This window comes from Choloepus didactylus, chromosome 26, assembly GCF_015220235.1.
Source record: "Choloepus didactylus isolate mChoDid1 chromosome 26, mChoDid1.pri, whole genome shotgun sequence".
NCBI classification, from domain to species: Eukaryota; Metazoa; Chordata; class Mammalia; order Pilosa; family Megalonychidae; genus Choloepus; species Choloepus didactylus.
In genome coordinates, this window is record NC_051332.1 from 10343732 (window position 1) to 10363471 (window position 19740).

The window sequence follows — 19740 nt, forward strand, 5'->3', positions numbered from 1 at the left end:
CAAATAAATAAATATAGGCACTCACATCAATACTATTCACTAACTGAATGCTATTATATAAAATAACTCCAAAAAACTTCAGTGAGTTATTAATATTAGAAAAATCTGAACAGCAAATATATTTATTTTCCCACTGAGTTGACCTTTAATATACCTGTGAAATTTACAAGAAAAAAATAATATCAGAACTCCTCATCAGCCTTTGCCTGAGGCAATCACATATTAGTGACTTGCCCTACATTGTCCTAGTCTCAGTGGACATTCCCAAGAGAAAACAAACATAACAAGTAATAGAGTCTGTTTCCATGTAAAGAAGCCCTGGACTGCTGGTTGCTGCTGAGTCACCATGAAAGTATCAAAAATGCCAAGTTCAGGGATCAGGGATGAACAAGTAATTTTTTTTTTCAGGAGAAAATTCAAAGTAATTTTCTAAAAAAAATGACTCAATTCACGTTATCAATGAAGAATCACTGTGAACTCACAATGTCATTGACTCTGAGAAAGTAGAAAGATAAAAAAAGATACTGATGTTAATTATATTTTTGTTTTCATTCATTATCTACAAAAAGGGATTCTTCTGCAAATGCTTAACAAACTTTCATAAGAATGAACTAATAACTGCTTTATATAATAGCAATAAAAATTATTATAATTCTATAATAACCAATTGATTTATTTTGGTTTTGTATATACTAAGGAACTCCAAAATGAAAATTTTATTTGGTGAAGTGTGTTTTAAAGGCACACACACACACACACACCTGTTCTTGCTAGTAAAAATAAAATACACAAAAACAATGGGCTGCTTGAACATCCGTACACTTTTTTAACATGTGAAGCTCTTTTAAACCAAAAACAAGTTATACAATTTGGAAAAGAACTGGTGTGACTGTAAATAGTCTACTTTGAGTGTAATGATAGTGACAATAGTGGAATTGGAAATACACTTATAAATTGACATAATCTAGGAACTACATTATCTACAATATGACTTACAGAAGATCTAATATTGATTGTCCTTTGTAAACAAAATCTATTAGATCAGGACACTATTAAATGGAGCACCAGAGGAATTGGACTTCATTCAAAGACTCCAAGAAACCATTTTTCTATGATTATCTGGGACTCCTCTTCCATCCTTCATTAGAGTTGTGTTGTTGCAGAGAATAAGTGTGAGTATGGTGAATGCAGGAGACATGAAGAAACAGAAGAATATATTCAATAGCATTCATTTGAAATAGGAACACAATTTTTTATGGCAGAAATAAACTTTTCATTTACAATTTTGGCCACCTAGAACCTATAGAAAATTTATATTTTAATAGCTTTATTTTTTCTTTCTTTCTTTTTATTCTTTTTGTATTTTGAGTGCTTAAAAAGTGAATAACCAGTGACATAACAATTACATAAAATGTTTAAGAGGAAAGATTGGGCATGCATTTAAATAAAAAGTATATACAGTATATAAAGAATTTAATAATATGTATAAAATATATCCAAGATTTTCTACCTAGGGATCCAGGATTTAAAGTAACTTAAAACCTCTTCATCTAAGATGCTGGTGATATCAGACTCTTAAGATAGGGAAAGGGTTAAATAACTTTTAATCCCTTCGCAAACCATGATGCATTTCAAATGTCACCTAGTGGATATGTATAATGGATGTGGTCCATATTCAAGACTTGTTTTTCCTAATCACCATGTAACCATCATCAGAGTGTCTTCTACTTGCTCTTAAAGCCTGGGTTTAATGGCATTCATGCTGATGCCAAAATTGCTAAGGTTTTGGGGAATTAAAAAATGAAGATAGGTGAAAATGTTTAACAATAATTTATATATTTCCTACTTTTTGTTATATCAGTGAGAAAAAGTAAAATAAATGGGAAAAAGTAATATACTGGGATTTATTTTACATGAGAAAAATCCGCTTCTCTTTAGGCCTTGAAACAGGTAATCAATTGCTGAGACTGCTTCCCTGGCACATTCATTTAGTCTTTAAATGATATCAAGTGATAAGATATTAGCACATGAGAACATGAAACATGGATATAAAGTATATAATATAGCTTCAAAACAGGTCTGATGTTCCATTCTTTATATCTGTTCTGTGCTTCTTTTTTCTTTTGAAACTATCTCAACTAACCATGGGAACATTGTTATAGACAGCCCCATATAAAATACAAATTATAAAAGTGATTGTAATGGCAACTTCATTGGAAATTCCTATTATATTTTCTACATTGAATTATTATAAACTACTAATATAATTTATATAATATTATCAGTCTAATATGTTTGTCTCAGGTTGAGTACAAATGACATCTAAGAAGTAATTTGATCTCCCATTTTTTCCTTTATAAGTTGTCAGAGAACCCACAATAATTGAGGATCAATTGACTCTATACTGGTTTCTTACAATTTATTTGGTGGTTCAAATAATGGGTGAACATGGCATCAATAGCCTACAAATAAAACAAAGTTCTCACAACCTGCTCCTCACTCCAGAATATACTACCCTGAGGAAACAATTTCAAAGTATTTTTTACTGTTTTCCTCTATTTTTGTCCATATATTTTCATGCAACAATTTTTTCCCTAATTCTTGATTCCTAATCTTAGATACCACACCATGGTGCTGACTTCTGTTTATAGGGACCTACCACTCCTCAAATAGTACTTCCACACAGATTCCACTCCCCAACCTTTATTCATTTACAACACATTTTCTTTCTTGGGGAGAATGGTTGACAGCATTTTTCCATCTTTCTATTTGTTGCTAAAATATAAAAATATAGAGTATTCCAACATCAAATGAGGAGCACCAGATGATATTTTAGTTGTCATTTCTACATATGTGTATTTTCATTATTAATTCTATTATACCTCTCAAGAAGCTTTCTTTGGGATCTTCTCAACATGCTTGTGTTTGAGAATTTTCAAGAAAATATTTTTCAAGATGACATTTAGTATTTTTAAGTCTGTCAAAAATATTTTTCAATAATTTTTCTGCATTTTTGCCTGCTGTTGCAGTATGAAGAATCACATATTCACTTATGAGAAAGTATTTTTCTTTGATAATATTAACTCCATTATTCTTTTGCTATATGCATTTCTTGGAACTCACATGTGTATATGTTATGAATTCTCATAAGCATATATTTTATTAGTCTTTGAATTATCATTTTTAAACATCAATATTACTATGTTTTTGTTATTTTATATTCTTCTGTGATATTTTCTCAATTTTGGCTTTTGAAACCTTAATTAAACCTTCCATTTCAATTACTACATTTTTAATTGCCAAGAGTTCTTCATTGTTAAATAACACAGTTTATCAGGACATAATTTTTGCATCATGGATTTAATGACAACCCACTCACACTTTTCAAAATATGAATATTTAAATGATTTTTCTTTTGTCCTTTTTCCCACTATTTATAACTCATTATGTATTTTTGTGAATGGGTCTGTGTGCATGTGTTTGTGTGTACATGTACACACAGACATGTACACTACATGGCTCTCCCTCTTTCAAGTTGGAGACTTTCTCAAAATCTGGTGACATTTCCCTGTAGAACAATATTTAGGACTGGAGCACTAACCTTTACAGATGTACTGTTCAGAGACTCTACTGATGGTCTCCAATATGGAGGAGAATTCTCCCACATGCCATCTAGAAGACTCTTGGGATGCTATTTCATTATCTCGATTTTAGTATTTGACAGTTCCTCCTTCATTTCCTCATTTTCTCCTCTACTCTCTCTTATTTCCTTTCTCCATTTCTCCCTCACTTCTTCCTTTCCCCTCTCCCTCTCCCCCTCTTGTCTCTCTCACTTTTAATTCATAACATGTATATAATTACATCAAGCAAATTGAGTTTCAAAAGAGTGAGATATTAAATATATATGTTTTAATTCCCACACTTACCTTGAATTGGATGTGTAAATGGAACTTGTTCTTCAGCATAAGATAATAGTCTCCTGTAGTTTTAGAGATAAGTCTTAGATCATAAATAAGAAACACAAAATCATCTTTGGGGGTTATGAGAATTTTATTCATATTATGGTTCTCTAATTTATGCTTTTATACTTATCTTAAAGCATATACTTGAGTAATATATTTGAAATTGATGACATCTAAATTTATGTAGGACAATAAATTATTCGTATTCTATTGAAGTTATAGAAATATTTTTCCTACAACTTCACAGATTTTTCTTAAGATATTCCTGGCTGCAATTGCTGTCCTTATTAAATTTGTGTCTATGATTCAGAAAGAGAATCTCATTTTTCAATTTAATAAGTAAGATATTCATTTAAGAGCTGTAAATGTCCATGTATATTTCATAATCATATTAAACCAATAAAATGTAATTTGTTTAATGTCCTATAGTTTACTTAAGAAACTATTATCCTGTCTCAAGGAAAGGGAATTATGCAAAAGGATATAAAATATGAAGGGATTAGAAAATAATTTGATATTCTAAAGCCATGATTTTTTTTTGTTTTTGGTGATAGTTTTCATAAATGCAAAGAGTTTACATATTCCACTAAGAACTTGTCAATTAGAAGGCTAACTTAATATATAGAAATATAAATGGAAATTGCCAAACTTGAAGTTAAGCCTCCAGAATAAGAATTCTACCATATTTATTTCATTATGAATAAATTAGGAAAATTAAATATTTTAGTGTATATGGATCTAATTTGAAAGCAAAAGAATCTTAGATTTATTATAGCTTACTCTAAATGGATGTAGCTCTTTCTTGTTTTTCCCAATATTCAAAGGAACTCATGGTATATATATAACTACTTGGGAAATTAGAAATCCTTATACTACTATGTAGGAAATGTGGCAAGTTTATGACTTCCATAAAAGAAGAATTATGTAGGTGAATCCTAGGTAAGTGAATTATTAACAATTCTACTTCAATAAGTAATTAAGTTGGGGAGATTCCAATGGGACTATAAAGGAATGAGAGACTGCTTTATAAGATGATTTTTAGAATTTACAGTCTAATGAATGCATTGTAGACTAACAAATGCAGTCTTCAATCATTCCCCAGGACACATTCATACGTTACATCTCAAGTAGACACTGGTACCCTTATATGAAATAATCTGTCATGGGAAACTTATTCTCAACTAAATAGTCTCATAATCCTATTGAGAAATCTTGGGGAGTAGGGAATAAACTTATCTGGAGCAGTATTTTAATACATACACCTGCTTAATTCCTCCCTCATTTCTAATAACATATTATCATCTTATGTGTATACTCTAGTGGAAGTGGTAATGCTGTCCAGTAGTTAGTAAGGCTGATATAAATTTCATTGTCTAAAAAGAGGTGGGAAGAAGAAATAATGAACATTTTAGGCAAAGCTTGGATTTTCTAAACCAGGAGAGTGATTAATGATCACAGTATTACTATTTAAAATAAAGACTGTTCCAGACTATAAGATCCACATTTTGAAGAGATGATAGGAATTTGGTGGTTTTTATACTAAAGCCAAGTTCAAATTTAGAGCTTTCTCCTGTAGTAACTGATTGAAAGCTTGATTTATGGAATGGCAAATAAGTTATAGTTGTTTTTCTCCTAATTTAAATGATGCATACATTTTTACAATAAGGAATTATATGATAATATAATACTGATATGGTAGAGGCAAATATTTGCTTGCTGTTGTAAGACTTACCTCATCTCCCATAACTTACTAGAATTTCATATTTGGATAAAAAAGGAACAGATACTGCTGTGTAAAATCCATGAACAATTATCTATTGAGCACTTACTACATGGGAGAATAAATGACTGAGGAATCACACAAAATGGTGAACCAATATGGAACATGGAAATCTACCTAAACTTATTTTCTTTCATTGCAACAAATCCAATTACTTGCAAAATCTTCTTCATCTTGTCAAGTGAACATTTTTAGAACCTTACTCTTTTGCTCAATACCTGCATAGTCTTACTTCAGGTTCTCCTTCTTTCTTTTCTACACTCTTCTCTATTGGGGTTTTCATCTGAATTTACATGGGATTTGGAGCCTGATATCAGTATGAGCCCTTAACTGAAAACACAGACATAAATTCTGTACAATATAAGTAGGAAAGTTTTATATTGAAAGAGACTGAGTGTCCCAAGTCTCCAGAAATGCATATGAGTAATGTTTGAAGATTTAGCAACCATGAGCACTGCTCCATATGCCTAAGAGTGAGTCATGTGAAGCCTCCAATATTGTCATCTTTGAAACCCAGTTACAGCTCCAGTTATAGCTCCCAAAACTTTATGATTTTCACCCATGAAAAATGAATGAATTTAATGTTGTTTAATCCATGTTTCCTTACTGGTCACAAACTTGCCCTTCTTCTTGGCAAACCACCTCCACCTCAACAGTAAAGTCTTGGGTTACAGTATCAAATTCACAGTCTAGAGTGGATGATTTAATCATAGCTCTAAGTCAGGTCAAGTGAATATTTGAGTTCTAAAATAGATATTGAAACTTTTCCTTTCTAGGACTCTTCTAAAGTGTACTCAGATACAAAAACTTAGAAAATGCCCTCCAGCCTTTCTTCTCAACCCACAAAATCTATTGTCATGATTCATTACAGATGAGCTACGGGAATATGTGAGCAATTAGTTTTAAACAAATAGATTGGGAAATGGAGAAGTGGGATGGATAATTAGAAATCATTTGATTTCTATTCTCCAATTGAGCCACAAGGGCTCTGTATGGCTCTAACTAGATGGAAAATATGACTGACAGAAGAGAGAAACTGTTGTCAAGAAGGAATTTGGGAAACTACTGGGTAAGTACCCAGGAGACCTAGTGACCAAGTGTGGCCCATAGCTGGATAAAAATGCTATCCCTTTACTTTGGTAATTGATATGTTTGGCAGCAAATATGTGCATTAATCTGAATGCCCTTACCCTCTTTTTGGCTTCTCAAAGTCCTTCCATCTTTCATATTTCACAGAATCAAGCCTTCCTGGGTAGGTTCCCAAGAGTAGTTTTCATTTGTTCTCACAAGCTAGTGTAATCTGGAGATGAATGTGTTACCATAACCATAGTCTCCCAAGAGAAATCTCCCCTTTTACTTCTTTCTCTCTTTGAGTACCAACTGGATCCTTGGGTTATCTAACTAAGATAAAATTTAATAGTATAATTTTCCTTAGTGATAAAATTCTAAGTGAATTGTAACCAGATAAAATCTCTTAGTGATACAATTCCTTAGTGATACAATCCCATAGTGATAAAATTCTCTCTGCTAATTGAGCCATTTCCACATCTCTGGGATTATGTGCTTGCACTCCTTACCAAAAAATGTATGTCCTCTTCACAGTAAATTGAATCATTCTGAAGAATTGATGACAGATTCAGTCCTTCATTATAATGTTAAGTTACATTAGTGTCTGGAAGACATTGCACACTATCCTCGCATGAAGTTGTTTTACAGGATGATTCATATTTCTCAAAGTTATCAGACCATATCCACAAGGAAGCATCCCTGCTCCCTACCCACTGGATCCTTCCTCTCTGCTTTTATAGATAACAATTATTCCTAATGATGAAGCACATCATCACACAGTCTTGAAACCAACTGCCATTAAAACCATTCCTTTCTGGAACATTACATTTTAATTATTTCCTTGGTCTTTATTTCTTCATATGTGCAAAATTTTCTGAATAGCTATCATCTTTCAAAATATTTGATCCTCAAAGCAGGTTTTGTCTATTCTTTGACCAGTTTACCTCCACATAATTAGAATCAGCTTGCTAAATTCCCACCAAAAAAATTGGGATTTGTGGGAAAAGTGGAATATTTTCAGGATAGACTATTATCATCAATTAACAAAATACATCTCAACAAATATACAAGAATTTATGAAGGGAAGAAAACCATCTATATCTGATAAATCAATAATTATAATATTTTTCTTTTATAATTTCACAGATCCTTTATGAAAATTGTTGGACATACATGTTTGCCACCTGTACCTTCCATCATTGGGTCACGGGATTTTTTTTTACAAAATTGGCAAATTTGATTATTTATTTAAGAAGCTGTGTGATTAAATAAAAAAATTCTGTTTGATCACAAATTCTTATATATACAGCTCAATGTTCTTTATTTAATTATCATACTCTCTCTCTTCCTTCATTAAAAAGCAAATGCCAGTGCCATGTGCCTACCCAGTGCCTTTGTGTCTCTGGGAGATTTATGCAGCTCTCAATTCCCACATCCTTCCACAGGATCTTGGAGGGGAACTGCAATATTCCAGAATCCCTTTATTTCCTGGGTTTGTTTGGGTTGGGTAGGATTGGTAGGGGTTTCCTCAGTACATAGCTGACTAAACGCACACTCATCCTGAACTGCCTACTTTCTTGTGGCTGTCCCATATATTGGTCTTTGTGATTACCCTGAGGATGATTTTACCCTGAAATCCAGACCACAGCTTTCTCAGTTTAAAATCTCCAAATCCATCCTGTCACACCTCTGTTCATAACCCAAATAGGCAGTGTCAAAAATGATTTACTTTCTTGTAGCAATTTTCAAAATGCTCCATTTCCTGCCCCAAGGTAAGAAAGGGACTTGCTTTCTCTTTCATCACAAGTGTTTTTTGAACTTTAAAGTTGACATAAAGTTGTTTTGAGTGTTCTAGGTATGGGCTATGGTTGTAAATTCAAAGGGAGTTTTAGTTCTATTTAATATTGACATCGAAATACAAATATTAAAGGTCAGATATTTTCAAAATCAGTGCACTTTGACTTAGAGTAATTGTCTTTGCTGGGAATTTCTAAAATTCAAATATTTTCAAAACCATTTAAAGAAAAAATGTATAAACTGATGCAAAATTACTTTTTCCCAAGTGGTACGTATAATTTATTCAGCTACTGGAGACCAAGAGAAGTCTAAAAATATTTAAGTTATTTTCTGCACACATGCAAAAAAGCAGTAGTGCATATTTTCTACATATTACCCACTGATGTGAATAACATTATAATTTTCATAACCTATTTTGATATCAATTTTTGTAATAATTTAAGACATTTCCAACAAAAAAATTGAAAATATGTAATACCTAAATAATGACTGCTCCCAAATTGTGTAGAATTTTATGAACTTAAGCCAATTAATATATGTCTATATATGTGTTTCTTTCCTCCATGGAATTGACCTTTAACACATGTGTGAAACCATCCAGAAATAATATTAGAATTCCTTGACAGCACAGATTTGCCTCCATTTTATACATGTATTCTGCCCAAACTACCATGTGTGGCCCATTGAATGTCTCATTCATCATTGTAGCACTACACAGGCATTGCTTCTGTTTGAGCAAACCACTTCACTGCAAATGAAATTTGGCCAATGTGCCACTGATCATGAGGTTCAATGACCTTAGCATTTTTTCCATGGTCCTGAAGTAGCTAGATGTACAGAACGGTGGAATGGCCTTTGAAAGCTCAAGCACAATGTCGATAGGGTGGTAATGCCTTGCAGGGCTAGGGAAAAGTTTTCAGGGGCCTGTATATGCTCTAAGCCTGTGTGTGCTCTATGATGCTATTTCTCCCATAGCCAGGATTCATGGGGCCAGGAATCATAGGGTGAAAATGAGAGCAACACCAGTCACAATTATTCATGTGATCCACTAGCAAACTTTTGATTCTTATCCCTGTGACCTTATGTTATTCTGGCCTAGAGGTCTGCAAAGGTAGAGGTGCTACCACCAAGAAATATATTGAGCTGAAATATAAAACTGTCAGCTAGCCATTTTGGTCTCCTGATGGCTCTGAATCAATAGACCAAAAGGGAGTTACCAAATTGGCTGGGGTGATTGATCCTCCTTACAAAGGGGAAATACCCATGGAAGTAAGAAAGAGTAGTCTGGAATATCACAGATCACTTAGGTCATCTCTAAGTACTCCCATGCCTTGTGATTAAAGTCAATGAAATACTACTCTCATTCAATCTGGTCAGGAGTAATAAATTTCTAGACACTTCAGGAATGAAGTTTTGGGTCACACCACCAAGCAAAGGACCATGGTCAGATGATGTGCTTGCTGCAGGTAAGTGGAATATGGAATGGGCAGTGAATGAAGGTATTTATAAATACTAGCTATGACCATGTGAGCAGGGGAATAAACAAAGACTAATTGATTAATATTTTCCCTTTTTTCTTGTTAATATGTGTGTTCACACACCTACATTTATATATATTTGAAGCAAATGTTATTTCATTTCTTCTCTTAACCCCTTGACATCAAACACAGATTACATTAACTTTAAATTATATTATTAAATTTACAGGGTAATTATCTCAGGAAGAATCCCTTGGAGGATCATCCTGTCAAGGTGTCCCTATGGAGGTGGGACCACATTTTCTCCCCAAGCCAGACCAAGTCACCCCTGACCCTGTTCCTCCCTACCAAAGCAATGATGGAACATCCAGGTGTGTGGTAAACCCAGAAAAAGTCCATGATCTCCTCCCCCAAAATCATGCAGATGCAAGGACTGTCCCAGGATATTTGCATATGTCTCTCAGCTAGATACCCATGAGAGAAGGCACAGGAATGAGACACCATTTGTTTGTTCCCAGTGTCACAAAGATTTCTTCCAGACATCAGATTTACATGCACACCAGAAGATTCACTCAGCAGAGAAGCCCTTCAAGTGCAGTGTGTTTGAAAAGACATTCAGACACAAAATTATCTTGCAGTCTTTTCTAGTTTGCTAATGCTGCCAGAATGCAAAACACCAGAGATGGATTGGCTTTTATAATAGGGGGTTTATTTGGTTGCACAGTTACAGACTTAAGGCCATAAAGTGTCCAAGGTAGCACATCAGCAATCATGTCCCTTCACTGGAGGATGGCCAATGGTGTCCAGAAAACCTTTGTTAGCTGGGAAGGCACGTGGCTGGCATCTGCTCCAAAGTTCTTGTTTCAAAATGGCTTTCACCCAGGACATTCCTCTCTAGGCTTCAAATCCTCCAATATATCACTCTTAGTTGCACTTGGGATATTTGTCCTCTCTTAGCTTCTCCAGAGCAAGAGTCTGCTTTCAATGGCCATTTTCAAACTGTCTCTCATCTGCAGCTCCTGTGCTTTCTTCAAAGTGTCCCTCTTGACTGTGGCTCCTCTTCAAAATGTCACTCACAGCTGCACTGAGTTCCCTCTGCCTGTCAGTTCATTTACATAGCTCCACTGATCAAGGCCCACCCTGAATGGGTGGGGCCATGCCTCCATGGAAATATCTCATCAGAGTTATCACCTACACTTGGGTGGGGTGCATTTCCATGCAAACAACCTAATCCAAATGTTCCAAGTTAATCTCCAGTAATATGTCTGCCCCACAAGATTGCATCAAATAATATGGTTTTTCTGGGGGACATAATACATTCAAACCAGCACACAGGCTCATGAAAGAATCCACACCAGAGAGAAGACCTGCATGTTTTCCCTTTTCCAGAGAAGCTACTGACACTCATCCGTGTACCACTGCCATGTGCAGACCCACCAGAAAATTAATCTTAAAAGCAATTCAGTCACACCAGGTGTTTCCTTAGCTACTGTCCCCACATAAGATATATTTTATGATTATCTGGTATGCCTAATATTTCCTGCAAAATAATAAGAAATTTAGTTGGGAGATCAGATACAGAGCAGTTGTTTGGAGAGAATTACTCTGTTGTCCACTTTCCTTTATTATGTGATACCCTTATTCAAAGACTAAATTTTCCTGAGGAGGACTTCAGATAGAAAAATAAATAAAATTAAGCAAACAAATTAATTACAGAGTAAGAGTGAATACCACTTAAGAACTTGGATCCTCCTATGGGGAAAGTGTTAGTACATTTCCCACTGTATGCAAGACAGTTGTATCATATTAGGCAAAACTGTGAAATGCTAGTGTCTTTATTTGAGGACTATGTAGAGGTTAAGTAAATGTGTATGAGTACCAAGTTGAAAAGCAGTAGACTGTGATGGTTAAGTTCATGTTTCAAGTTGGGCAGTTTAAGGTATCCAGTTGATTGGTCAAGTTAGTACAGGCCTGATTGTCACTGTGAAGGTATTACATAGATGTGCAGTTATTTATAATCTGTTAAACATTGCATCTATAATCAATAAAGAGAGTGCCCACAGCAATATGGTGGTCTATCCATCCAATTAGTTGGAGGTCTTAAAAAACAGAATTGAGGATTTCATATTTCAAAAAGAAGAATTTATGTTTCTACTTCATTGAGCCATCTTCTACTGGGAAATTCAAGTCACTCTCTGTGGGTTTCCAATGCATAGCCTGATTACAGACTACAGAACTGACAACTGCCACAGTCAGGTTCTGAGCCAATTTCTATAACAAATCTCTTAATAGTGTATTATGTCAGGTTTGTCAAAATCCCTCTGATTTTGTCAAACTTTGATGAAATATACCACACAATGGGTTGGCACAAAGAAAAGGAATCTCTTGGCTCATGGTTTTGAAGGCTAGAGGTCCAAATTCAAGTTATCACCAAGGTTTGCTTTCTCACAAGTCTGTAGCTTTCAGGTGCTCTTTTGCTGAAATTCTTGAGTCTCCTTGCTTCTGTCTCTGCTTCCTATCACATGGACATCATTTTCCCTTCTGTCTGCTCTTAATGTCTTGGCTGACTTCCAGCTTCTTTTTGGCTGTTTCCAACCACTGGCTCCCAGTGTGTTCTCTTCAAGTCCCCAGTAATACTGATTAAGATCCACCCTCATTCATTTGTGCCACAATGTAAAAGAAAACAATGTATTTAGGTGTTCCTATTTACAAAAGATTTTATACCAAGTAGAATGCAAATTAATGTAACTAAGATGTTAGGATTTAGAGGATGTTTATTGTTACTGGACCATTATGTAGATATTCTTTTTTATTTTCTGGTATATTGGAACATACAGAGAGAAATAACTGAAATCTCTGAACTATAAAGCAGCTGCCTTGATCTCTGATAATGATTGAATAGCCTTTATCTTCTGCCCTTGTGATTGTAAAAATCTTGTCAACTGTACATAGTTAATATAATTTTTTAACTTTAACATCTCATAATCACAAAAGCAAACCCAAAATGTTAATAGAGAAATTGAATCAGCTCAGAGCTAACCATTGATTTGTTCTTGTAATGTTTAATTTGGTTGTAGCATAGCTTCCCACCTTTACATTTGTAAATTTTTTTCTGCTTACACTTGTTATTGAAATGCTAACAACGTCATCTCCACACACTTGAATTCAAAAAATCTTGAACTTCTTAGACTTGGGGAGACAGATTTTTGGGAAGATAGACCATCTGATCTCCTGCTTCACACCTGGCAATAAACTCTTTCTCTCTTTGAAACCCTGGTGATATGGATTGACTGATATGTACATTAGATTACAGGACTTCAGAAGAATAAGATAAAAGCTTGGCCAAAATTGTATGCCTTTTAAGGGAAAAGGGGCTCTCTAGTTCAAGCTTAACATGCATACGTTAGTCCTTGGAAACATGCCAAACAAATTTCCCCAGAAATTGGTCCCAGAGAGACTGATGCATTGTTAACACCCTCAATATAAGAAGTACATTGGCATTATCATGGGGAAAGTGAGTCCTAATTTCAGGGAAATTTTCCATTTGACCAGGTTCTGAACAAAATTTGGGGGTTTATTTTTTTATCTCAGAATTTAAAAAAGCATGCAAAAATTTTTAAAAATACCTTATCTCAAAGAAAACAAATATTATGTCATAGAAATATTCTGATCCTGAAATGGTTTACATATTGTATTTGTGGCAAGATTTGAGGAAGATATATTTTTAGACAGATAATGCTCAAAGAAGATTTTCACCTATGGCTCATGGTAAGTGTTTTATCTAACCAGAATAATTTAGTTTTGATCAAATGAAATATTATTAGAAAAAATCCATAGTCATAGCAGATATTCAAGCAATGTACATATGTTCAAAATACAATTTTGGAAGAAATTTGATTTTTAAAGCCATAAAGTATAAAAAAACTATGTCTTCTGAAAATTGATATGAATGTATTGTCTATCAAATTGATACACATACATTAAGTCTAAATTTTAATATCTGATTTGTCATTGGTATTGAATATTATTATATACAAAAGAACAGTAAATAATGTATTAATATTACCATTATTTATTACATATGTAGCCCTTTTCACTTTTTTCAAAAATTAATTGTAAATAGGAATACAGTGTGATGAGCATTCTCTCTGGATTCAACAAAATTTTGTAGAATCAGAGCCAACACTTAATGGTTATGATACAGGATAAGTTATTTAAATTTTAGTGCCATTTTCTCATCTAAAAAATTAGTATGATAGTAATGCCCATGAATTTTTTTTATCTTGATACATGTATTAATAAAGGGAATGGCTTCAAACACTCCAGTTTCATTCTAATTATTCAATATATACAAGCTTATATTATATAATACCCAAATGATGTTTCATGTCTATTTATATTTGGCAGTCTAAGTGAGACATTTTGTCATGTTTTGCAAACTACTTTTATGAATTTATAGTAGCATGAAACTAAGTTTTAAAAATGAACTATCAATTCATATAAACAAAAAATATTTTTGAAATTATTCATTCCAAATATCACCTTTGATTTCTCAACAGGTTAAAGCTGTTGAATGCTATGCAAAGTAGGAATAACACAAAAGAGCCTGACTTCATCCTTATGGGATTGACAGACTCTGAAGATATCCTGCAGGTCCTTTTTATGCTGTTTCTCCTGATCTACCTGATTTCTGTGCTGGGGAATGAAGGAATGATACTGGTATCTTGCCTTGATCTCCAGCTTCACACCCCCATGTATTTTTTCTGTCACCTGTCATTTCTTGACCTCTGTTATTCAACAGTCATGACACCTAAAACCTTAGAGAACTTACTTTTTTCCAACAAGTATATTTTATTCACAGGCTGCTTCACCCGGTTGTACTTTTTTGGCTTCTTGTGTACTACTGAGTGTTTTCTTCTGTCTTCAATGGCCTATGATCACTATGTAGCTATTTACAATCCTCTTCACAAACCAGCAGTTATGTCCATGAGACTCTGCTGTACCCTTGTAACTGGGTCCTACATGATTGGCTTTACTGATTCCTTGGTCAATGTTCTTTTCATGCACAGTTTGCATTTCTGCAACACCAATGTAATCTATCACTTTTTCTGTGATACAATTCCAATTTTAGCTCTCTCTTGCACTGATACTCATGATATTGAAATCATGATTTCATTCTCTCTGGTGTTACTGCAATGGTGTCCCTTATCACAATCTCTTTCTCCTTTGAGGCCATTCTGTCTACTATCCTGATCTGGAAAATTTCTGAGGATATGTGTTTAGAAATCTGCATAGTAATTGGAAGGCATAAAATATATGTCATATCTGTGGTCTAAATATATATGTTTGTAAGGGTAATTTGTATGAAAAACTGTAGTGTCATCTTTTAAACTGCATCATAAAAATCCCCATACATGTTCAAATTTCAGAGAAATTTATTACAGAGAGCAGTTTCTTCAGAGGTCATTGCATTTATCCTGTAGAGAAGAAATATAGCACAGTAGTAAATCATGCTGGCTTTGTGTTGGACATTCCAGTGTTAGATTCTAGATCTATCAGCTTTATAGCAGACTTTCCCTTGGGAAGTTGGTGGAAGTTCAAGTCTCATTTCTTTAACTGAATGAGAAAAAATGATAATTCTAGGTCTCTACAGTTAATGTGAAAATTAAATCATGATGAATATGAAGAATTTAATGAGTTCTTATAAACTATTGGCATTATCATCATAATAATTACAGTTTGGAAAAATTTTGAATACACAATATGTTAAGAAAAATTCACTGGTGTTTCATAACTACTTTTGGTTCATCTTATTGATAAACAAACAGCTAAAAAGGGAAATCAGCACTTCAAACATTTGTTCTTAGAGCACAGTAAAATACTGTGATATAATTCAGTTATAGAAAAAAGAGTTTGTGGACACTAATGAAAATTTTGAAAATATTTTAAAATATTAAAGAAAATAGAAATATCCTAACCAATTTTGATAGTTTTTTTCATGGTCTGCTAGACTAGTCTTATGTATGTGTATGTATACCTACATAAATATGTATATATGTATATATAATTTTCCTCATTTTCCATTTCCTTTTTGTACCTTTCTGTTTTCACTATTCCCTAATATCTTTTTTAATTCTTCTGTCATTTTATCTTGAAAGAATCAATAATCTCTTGTTGCACTGTTTTAAGTTCTGAAGTTTTATGAATTCATCATGCTAAATATCTGCATACTATAATATCTCTTGAATCTATCTAATAACCATTTGAAAATCTTGCCATTCTGTGATGTGTCAACATGATCCAGTAATTATTATGTCTTTATTTAAATTTGGTATGATTAAAATCTGTTTCTCCTGATTTCTATAGGTTTGTTATTTAGTTTAAAAATAAATTAATTTTTGAATTAAAAGTTTGCCTTCTTTCTTTCAAAATTTTTATCTGAGAAAATTTGTAAATTAACAATTTATAATGAATCCTAATTTTGTGATATATCATAAATTTTCATCAGGTAGTTTGCTAAAATTTCCTTAGAAAAATTCTCTACAAAATATGTGCTTACAGTTTTAATTTCCTTTGAATTTGCTATTTAAGGTTTATGTAACAAGTTTTTCCCATTTACCAAGTTGCAGGTCTGGGAGATATGTCCCCCCAAAAGCCATGTTTTTATCCAAACTTGTGGCATATTTGGATTAGGTTGTTCCCATGGAGATGTGGCTCACCCAACTGTAGGTGATACTTTTTATTTATTTCTGTGGAGTCATGGCCCTGCCCATTCAGGGTGGGTATTGATTAGTTTACTAGACTCCTTTATAAAACACAAATCCAGATGCTTATTGATGCTGATGCTTAGACATGCTTGGAACTGCAGACAGGACAATTTGTAGATGTTTAGCTAAGAGATGCTAGCCCAAAGTTTGCTCTCAAGAAGCTAAGAGAGACAAGCCAGGAAACATTTTGGAGAAAACTATTTTGAAACCAGAACCTCAGAGCAAAAGAAAATCACACACCAGCCATGCACTTTCCCTTCTAACAAAGGTTTTCTGGATGCCAAGAAAAATTCTTCAGTGATGGTATTCTCTTGTTGATGCCTTAATTTGGACATTTTCCTGGGCTTTGGACCATAAATTGCAATCTAATAAACCCCCTTTGTAAAAGACAGTCATTTTCTGGTATTTTGCACAATAGCAACTATAAAAAACCAGAACAGATTTTGGTACCAGAGGAATGGGGTGCTTCTGTGAAGAGACTGTTGGTAGAAATTGGGACTCTAAAGATAACTCTGATGAGGACTTGAAGAGAAATGTTGAATGTGTCATTGCAAACTGGAAGAAAGGTGATTCTTATATTGAAATGGCAGAGAATTTTGTAAAAGTGAGTCCTGGTGTCAGATACAAGACAGAATTTGAAAACAACAACCTGGGATTCTTAGCTGAAGAGATCACCAAACTACATGTGGAAGATGTAGCCTGGTTACTCCTTGCAACTTATAGTAAAATGTGAGAGGATAAGCTGAGAAATGAACCCTTGTTTTCAATGAAACCAGAAATTGATGGTCTGGATAACTCTGGGTTTCCGGAAAATGAAACACCAAAGTCTACATCCCCACAGGAGGATTTAGTGTCAGGATTGGGGATGGAGTTTTCTGGAAAGGATTTGTGGATAGTACTATTGTCTGACAGTTTTGACCCCTGTAAGCTGCATGCTAAGCCAAAAAACTTTTTATGATATCTGTAGAGATAGAACCACTGGCAGTCTGGACTAGATGGAGAAGAAACAAATTGAAGAAAAAAATTTCTTCAAACACAGAACCATGCAAACTGAGGTCCAGATCCAGAAACCTTGGGCAAGGAAAGCAGAGCAATTCATGCACATGGAAAGGGTGAGTTTGTCCCAGAGGAAGAGGGTGGGCCTTCCACCCTGATGCTCAGGAAGAGTGCTGTCACCCCAGGCCTCAGAGAGGGTATAGCACATTCCTCAGATATTGGGGAAAGCCTGGCCACCACTCAACTGTTCTGAAGTGGTTGAACATATGCTGCAGAGTTGGAAGAGCAACCAGGTGCCATGCCTATGTTTGAGGAAGGTGCTGCTGAGCAGAAGGTGGTCTCCCCAATACATGCATATGTTGGAGCACTCACCACAGAGTTTGGAGAGAAAAGTGCTGCTGTAAAGACCCTTGAAATGTGTTGGACTCCTAAGTTCTCAACCCCAAGGACAAAACATCATTGTATAAATGACTCTCAGATTTTGAAATCTAAGGAAGTTTTCCCTGTGGGTTTTAGGAATGGTTTTGGTCCCTGAACTCTGTTTTCCTTTCTATTTGTCCATATGGTAAGGGGAAAATTTAACCAATGATTGCCTTGCCTTTGTATATTGGCAGCAGATACCTTGTTCTGAGTTTCAAAAGTTCACAGCTAGAGGATAAATTTGCCTGAGGACAGACCGCACCTGTAATTGATTTTGATAAGATCTTAAACTTCACTATTCTTACTGAAATATTTAAGTTTTTGTGATATTGTGATGGATGAGTCTATTTTTGCATTTGGATAAAATATGTCTTTTTGGGTTCTGGGGGTGAAATGTGCCAGTTTGGATATACCATGACCCCCAAAGCCATGTTTTTTATCCAAATTTGTGGCATATTTGGATTAGGTTGTTTCCATGGGGATGCGACTCACCCAAATTTAGGTGTTACTTTTGATTAGATTATTTTCATGGAGGTGTGGCCCCCATCCATTCAGGATGGGTCTTGATTAGTTTACTGGAGTCCTTTAAAAAGAGCCCAGACCCAGAGGCTTGTTAAGAGTGATGCTTAGAGATGCTTGGAGATGTGGACATAGGACATTTTGGAGATACTTAGCTAAGAGATCCTAACCCAGAGTTTGCTCTGAAGAAGCTAAGAGAGACAAACCCAGAGACCTTTTGGAGAAAGCCATTTTGAAACCACAGCCCTGGAGCAAACAGTCATCAAATGTCATCCTCATACCTTCCAGGTAACAGAGGTTTTCTGGACACTCTGGGCCATACTTCAGTGAAGATATTATCTTGTCAATGCCTTAATTTGGACATTTCATGGCATTTGGAGTATAAATTATAACATAATAACCTCCCTTTACAAAAACCAATCCATTTTTCTTATTCTGCATGATGGCATATCTAAGAAACCAGAAGACCAAGTTTTCGATTATAATAAATTGAACCTCTGTTTTAGGCATGAAAATGTTTAACAACTTTCAATTGATTCATCACTGTTCATTACTTTATTCCAATAATTAATATATGCATTATATTCCTTTACATTCTTAAGTGACAATTTTAACTTATACTACCATATGAATTATTTCCTTTTGACTTATTTTGATGTGAAATCTATGTTGTTCATTATCTATACCTTTTACAATTCCTCTTTTTTTTCAAAGAGAGATGAATGTGATAATCATTCACTTTTTAGCAATACACTTTCTTGACTAATCTTTTTGACATCCTGTACTTGAATTGTTTATATGCTCATATTTTAGGCTATTTACATTTTCTGGTCTTTTTCATGAAGTTTGCTGGCTTTGCTTTCATTTGTGTATATTTCATTGATTTAGAAAATGTGTTCATTGATTTCTGTTGGTAACAATAGTCAACCATTTCTATAATTTTGTAGGCAATA